We start from the raw sequence: 5,746 nt of genomic DNA, 5'->3' as shown, positions 1-5,746 counted from the left end.
CGAGAGGGTGAGGGTCAGCAGGGAAAAGCAGGGAGAGTTTGGCCTCTGTAGCCACCTCCCCAGCTCAGGGGCTGCACTGAGGAAGAGGAGGGTAAGGGCGACCAGAGGACGACAGGACCAAACACCTCCACATTGCCACCCCCATCCCCGGCTTGGATGAGAGAAGGACAAGAGCCCCGTGGTGCCAGCAAGGACCCAGACCCCAGAGGCCTTACTGGTTTAGTGCCTTCATACCCCAGCACAGACTGGGAACTGCCCCGGAGCCGTGCCACAGCAGGAGTCACCCGCAGAGACCCTGCCAGCACTTGGGCTGCGATGAAACGAGGTGACTTTGTGGTTTGGTGCTCCTCAACTTTGGTTTGGAGTTTTGGGGTTTTTTTGTTGTATTTTTTTTCCTCCCTCTCCTTTTTTTTTTTTCCTGTGTATTTGCATACCAGGGTCACCAGGCAAAATTATTTATTTATTCTATGGAGGGAAAAAACAAAAAGGGGGGGAGACGAATCACAGAGCGAATAAGCCCAAAAGTCAGAGCAGCACGATGTACTGCAAAGAAACAGGCACCCAGGGCCAAGGTTGTTGGAGCTCAGATTTTGGATGGAGACCACCACGCGCCCCATCGTGGGATCCTGGACTATAACCTCTCCCCAAAAAAACACCCAGCGATGCGCAACCTGTGCCGAGGCTGTGCCTGCCCTGCACAGGATTAACCGCGAACCTCTGGAAGACAGACTTATTTAATTAAAACCAAAACCAGAACAGCACAGAGACCAAAGCGTCTCCTGTCTTGGTATTCACGCGTGTCCCCCACATCGGGGTAGCCCCAGAAATAATTTTACTCCCCGTCTATTTTGGGTTACAGCAGTCACTGTAACCAGGCATTTTGGTGGAGGGTGGTGATCTTTTCTATTTAAGACTTGCTGGGGAGCCCCAAGGGGTCACCAAAAGCAAAAATAATTAAGTATAATTGGGTGGTGGTGGCAGCTGGCCCCAGCCAGGCTGCGTTTCTGCCAGTGGAGGGTGGCGGGGAGGAAAGCACTGGGGCTCCAGCGACACAGGGCGGCTAGGGCGAGCTCACAAAAGCTGCAGTTTTTGACCCAAGAGGGAGAACAGAGGCAGCATTGAGGAGCACGGGGCTGGCCAGCAGGGAGCAGCCACACCGGAGCCCTGGGCAGCCACCCAGTTGCCAGCTGGGGGGTTCACCGAGTGCTGCCAACGAGCATCTGGCCTCAAGGTGTGAATTCGGGGTGCTCAGCACCAAAAGAAGGTGCAAAAGCAGGGTTTTTCCTTGCACAGAGGAGCAGCGAGGGTGATGGAGAGCCTTGAACTCCCACCCCCCGCTTCCCTGTCTTGCACACAGCTCTCGGCGTCGCGAGTGAATCGGGTTTTGTTCAGAGGTTTCAGGAAAGCAGCGGGGTTGCTGAGGTCAGCTGGATACCCTGCAGCCCCGGGCTGGGAAAAGCCCACAGAGCTCAGCCAGCACGAGGCAAACACTTCTTCTGACCTTCTACAACATTATTTTCTTTGCAAAAGCTGACCTAATGGGTAAATTTTAAATTAATCGTTGCTTCGCAAAACAGAACGAGGGAATAAATAGCTGCTCGGCTGCCAGAGCTGGGGAGGGGACATAAGAACAATACCTGGCGTTCCCTGCCCCTTCCCATCCCACTCCATGCACAGAAGAGCCTCAAGGCCTGGGCAAAGTAAGGGCGAGGGGTGGAGGACAGAGAAAAAAGGTAAATACGAAGCAAGAGGTGAAGGAAGGGGGAACTGAGCAGAGCTGAGGCCAGAGGGGATGGTGACAGGCACCTGCTCTCACCTGCACTGCCTTGCACAGCTTCAGCCCCAGCTGGCTCCAGCCTCTTCTTTCTAAGCCAAGCACGAGCATTTCTTCCTGGACACCCTCCAGCTCCCCATCAAAAATGTCAGGGCACAGAAAGAAAACATGCCCCCGACCCATGCGGATTTCCTCTGGGACTAATTGCTCCCATTAAAGCCACGTCGCCATGACTGCTGGGCATGTTGGGGAGCCACAGACAGATCCTCTGGAGACCAAAACAGCCAAATTCACCCTGTGCCAACTGAGGAGAGATTTGCTCCCCCCTCCCCAGAGAGGCACCTCCTACTCACTCTGCCCTGGCCACAGCCAGGCCTTGCCCCAGTCATTCTCTATAGCAGGAAAGACATTGATTTGGGGGGAAAAAAGCATTCATTATGGAAGCCACAACAAAAAGCAACGCATTAGAGCAAGGATGTACCTGTACTCAAGCAGAGTGTAGCCTCACCCTTCCTCCATCCACAGTGATGCCAGAAAAAACCCAACAACCCACTCATCCCATCTTCTTTTCAAGGGATTTCAGAAGCAAAACAGCTGCTGTAAGGATCAGGCTTGCCTGAAAACAATCAAACAAATAAAAAAACACACCCCCCCTTGTTTTCTCTAACCCAAGGCAGCTCCCGCCCCTCCTATAATGGGACAGAGCCTCGCCCACTCAGCCTGCCCCAGCTGTATTTTGAGGGAAACTCAGGGACAATTTGGTGATGCTTATTGTCATCAGAGAGGGATGTTTTCTGCAAGTAGCCCAGGGCAGCGAGGGGACACACGTCCAGTGGGACAGGGAGAAGCCAGCTTCTCCTCCCTGGGGTTTGTTGTAGGTGACGTGAGATGATGTAACGCCTGTGAGAGGTTTAATAAATTATATATGCACCATTCCCCTCTAGATGAGATCTCTCTGTGGTCAGTGCTTCCCTCCGCCAACCTAATCCAGACTTGACTTTGGACAGGTACACCCTTGCCATTTCTCTGCTTTCCTCTCTGGGAGGCTGTCCTGACCTGTCCCCTTCTCCTTGCTTGCTCCAGCTCTGTTTAATGGGATCAGATGGGCTAAATCCCCTCGGATGGGATTTCTGCACCAGGGCAGGAGGAAACTCTCATCACCTGAGCAATGCCATGCCCTCACTCAGCAGGTTTCTGCTGGAGGATGGATCCAGCCCTGCCCTTAGCTCCATCATGGGGCTCTGGTCACAGTTCTCCAATTCCCGGAGCTGGTGCATGGCCACGGCTTCACCGCCTGAACCCCGAGCTGGCAGAGGGACCCTTGGGCCAGCGAGGGACGGGGGGGCTATAGCACATGTGGACATTTCAGCCTTAAATGACAGCCTTGTTTTCTGTTGTGTTTTTTTAAGAGACCGCATGCCTGACCAAGACCGCATTTCTTGGTCTGTATCCCATATTTATCCTGTAATTACATCTTTGGACAAAGGCTGTCTGTCTGTGAGACCGATTTTTTTTTTTTTAAGGACACAGTTTTATTATACACTGTGCTTTCACTGTAATGAAATCCTGGCAGGGGTGGGGGGAGCAGAAAACTCCCCACAATTTTGGGGTGAAAGCTGTTCTTTCTCAAAACTTACCCCAAGAGTGAAGGAGCTTGCCTGAGCCCTCTCCCCTCCTTTTCTCGAGGACAACCCAAGCAGTGACATCCTTTCTGCTTCTTTACCACCCCATGAGGACTAACACCAGAAAACCCTGCTCCGTGTTGTGCCGAGAGGTGACACAGGTGCCACTGAGCTGCCTATAAATACATGTCGCTGGTTGGTCCAGCCTGGCCAAAAATAAGGTATTTTTGATGCAGTGGTTTATGGGAAGTGGATACGGCGTCTCAAGCCAATGTCACCGAAAAACTGGGGATGAGAAATGAGGTTTGTTGAGGAGAACGAACAAAACGTGTCCTTGTCGATTTTTGCTAAAAGTAAATTTTGTTCATAAGGTATGAAATAGCCAGTGTTGATGTTTAAAAGCAGCCAGGAACTGGTCTGAATTGGGTTTTTCCACGCAATTCTTTGCCCTAGACTGACTCCTGAAGGGATGGGAGGGCCGCAGCAACGCAGAGCAGGGGCACTGGTCACATCCTAGGGTCTTCCCACGCGGCACCGCTCTACCCATCCTTTGATTTAGAATACTCAGGGGGATGTCTGTTGGCTCTGATTAAACGTGACAAGGGAAGGACACAGAGGCAGCAGAAGTCAAAACTCCCTCGCAAGCTGACCAGCTCTTACTGTAGCCGTTCGTTTGCAGCTGGCCAGAGAAATACCATGAAAACAAAGTGTATTTGCCAATGCTGAGTATGCACCTGCAAGCGGAAAGCTCCCTCTGACCACAGTTTTGAGTATTCTGAGTTCCTTCCAGTTAGCCTGGAGTTGGACATGAGCTTCTCACAAAGGCTCCTTTTACCCCCACCTCCTCATTTGATTTGGGCACTCTTTTTGCCACTGACCTTGTCTTGGTCCATCTCCAACTCACTGGTCCAGACATGCTTTAATCTTTTTCTTTTTTTTTTTTTCAGAAGGTGACTTTCAAAAAAGGTCACCTTGATCTTCTGGTGTACAACCAGATTCCCCTGATGACACGGTCCCTCAAAGGGCTGTCCTCGCAGGTGACTCTGTCTCGATTTGAAGGCAAGCGGAGGACAACAAAACCCCGGAACAGCAAGGCTGTCCATGTGGTTTGAGCAAAGAGCTTAAATCAGGTTTTGGTTGCTGAGTTCATCCCTTCAGAAATGGAGATGGGTTTGGTGTTGTGTTTGGGGTTTTTTTCTCCAATTCTTGCATTGAATTATCCTTTCCCAAAGCCAGCCATTGCCAGGCTCTTTCAGGAGTCTCTTCACAGATCAGTGCCCATGCAGGTACCAGGAGAGAGGACAGGGAGCAGACCTGGAGTACTGTTACCCTGGGGATACTTCCCAGCCTCTGGACATTCGTAGCTCCCAGATTTCCTGGCCAGAACGCGTGTCTCTGCGTTTAGCAGCCCTGGAGGATTTATCTTCCCCAGATTAATTCGAAGTATTTTTCCCCTTGCTGAAAATTTTAGCACCTTCCAGCCAGCCAAGTCCCGTGTAACAAAAAGCACAAACCTGCCTTCGGCTTGTTTCAGAGTGGACTTTCCTACTAAGGACCTTCCTCCACTCCTGGCTTTATCATCCCATCCCTCCTCTCTCAGCGACATCTGGTGCCGCACACTGGACTTGGACACCCGTGTCCCATGTCCTCACGGCCGAGCCAGCTGCACCCTCTGGTGGCAACCCTAAATCCAGGCCCAGCTTTTCCTGGAAAAGATGCGAATTCCTTTCTCGTCTCCCACCCACGAGGCTGGGAGGAACACTTTTGCTCGGGACCCCTGGTTTCAGCGCCGAGCCGGCGTTTTCCGGAGGAGGAATTAGGAGCAGAGGGAGTTTTCAAATCATCACGGCAAGGAGAGCGCGGCGGCAGCGCTGCCAGCTCACAACGGCTATATTTATCCACACGGCCAGCAGCTATATTTATCTGGAATGCCACAGGAGCCGAACGTCTTTGGGGTAATTTCCGGGCTGTGGAAGAACATGATCTGGATGTCCTTCTCCCTGTAAACCTCCTCCTCTGCTCCCTGCTCCTTCCCTGCTCCTCCTCACACCCCACCAACTCCGGCGTAGTGCCGCTGGGCTCGTTTTCTCACCGTCCCTCTCTAGGTTCCCTTTTCTGCGGCTGCTCAGAGGAGGTACATCTTCATTTCTCTCTCCAAGGGAGTGTTTTCTCTCCAGGAAGGGAGAGGGACATCCCCTGGTCGTGTTTTCCACCGAGCCTGCAGTCTCAGCCTGTTTGTGGGTCTCCAAACGAGCACCTGGGGTGATGCGGGGAAGGTGGAAAGCGCTCGGCACTGGGGACTCCGCAGCTCACCCAAGCTGACCCTGAAGCGCTGCCCTCCTGCCCGGCA

The 5,746-nt window shown here is 52.5% G+C and overlaps 1 protein-coding gene across 1 annotated transcript in view; it reads left to right on the top strand.

Moving 5' to 3' along the window:
- AIFM2 (apoptosis-inducing factor, mitochondrion-associated, 2) overlaps positions 1-5,746 on the top strand; it is an 11,138-nt gene that overhangs the window by 545 nt on the left and 4,847 nt on the right. The window lies entirely within an intron of this gene.

Source organism: Apaloderma vittatum, unplaced genomic scaffold (genome assembly GCF_000703405.1).
Source record: "Apaloderma vittatum isolate BGI_N311 unplaced genomic scaffold, ASM70340v1 scaffold8159, whole genome shotgun sequence".
Taxonomy (NCBI): domain Eukaryota; kingdom Metazoa; phylum Chordata; class Aves; order Trogoniformes; family Trogonidae; genus Apaloderma; species Apaloderma vittatum.
This window is presented reverse-complemented; position numbering and strand designations above follow the sequence as displayed.